Here is a 1,352-nt window from a genome sequence, read left to right as displayed (position 1 = left end):
GAGGTCCTGAGTTCAGTTCCCAGCAACCCCATGGTGGCTCACAACCATCTGTCATGGGATCCGATGCCCTCTTCTGGTGTGTCTGAAGACAGTGTACAGTGTACTCATATACATCAAATAAATCGAAAGGAAGAAAGAAAAGAAAGGAAAACCCAATGAGAGGCTGGCAAGATGGCTCAGTAGGCCAAGGTGCTTACTGCCAAGCTCGGGAACCACACAGTGGCGGAAAACCGGCTCCAGCAAGTTGTCCTCTGACTTACAAACACCGGTGATAGCATGAGCTAGTCCACACCCACATCTAAAAATAAATGTTACAATTTAAAGGGGGCGGGGGAGTGTGCTGGAGCTCAGTGGTGGGTTTCTACCGGCTCCCAGCTCTGTCTTCCTGCCTTCCCGGGTCCTGGCACTCAGAACCCTCTCTCCTCCCCTGTATGACCTTTACAGCATCCTGCCCAGCTCTTCTTTTATTGTTTTGGCAGCAGATGAATGGGGTGTCAAGGATTCTGGCAAAAGGCCCTGATGTTTGGGGAAAGGGGTGTTTCCAAGACGCAGTTCTCCGTCTGTCCAGACTGCAGCCCCTACCACCTGGTCTTGCACGCATCCCTTCCAAGCCAGCCCTGGCTCCACCCCCAGCCCCAGCTTTGTGCAATGAGGAAANAAGGTAGGACTGGAAATGTGGCCCCAGGGAGGTTAGAACCCTGTGAGGCGTGCTCTGTACTGCTTATCCACACCTGCCATCTGTGGAATTGTTGGGATGGGCCCCTCAGACAGATGCCCGGGGAAGGCAGGAAGTGATCATGCGTGTAACCCCAGCCAGGGAGGCTGAAGCATGGAGATCACAAGTTCACAGCTAGCCTTGCCTGTGAGAGAGACTCTGTCAGAGGGTGCCTAGCATGCATGAGACTCTGGGTTCCATCTCCATCACTTCATAAAACCAGCTGTGGTAGTGTGCACCTGTAATTCAGCACCCCAGAGATGGAGGCAGACTTAGTAGTTCACAGTAATTGCTTTGTATATAGGATGTTGGGGGCCAACCTGGATACGTGAGAGCTTTTGTTTAAAAGAAAATAGTCTGGCCAGTCAGGGATACATACTTGCCTGTCTCACCCCTTCCCTCACTTTTTTTCAGGGCAGGCTGTCCTGGAATTCACTCTGTAGACCAGGCTACCCTCAAACTCAGAGATTAAAGGGGTTAATCTGCTGGGATTAAAGGGGGTGCGTCCCCATGCCTGGTTTCACCCCCAGTTTTTAAAGCTAGAACCATAAGCTTGCACAGAAGCTGTCGCGGCCTTGTGCAAAGGCTTCTGATGATGTTTGCTTAGCCCAGCAATGAATTCGTCCAGCTCAGGCCA

Source organism: Mus pahari, unplaced genomic scaffold (genome assembly GCF_900095145.1).
Source record: "Mus pahari unplaced genomic scaffold, PAHARI_EIJ_v1.1 scaffold_10907_1, whole genome shotgun sequence".
Classification (NCBI taxonomy): Eukaryota; Metazoa; Chordata; class Mammalia; order Rodentia; family Muridae; genus Mus; species Mus pahari.
This window is presented reverse-complemented; position numbering follows the sequence as displayed.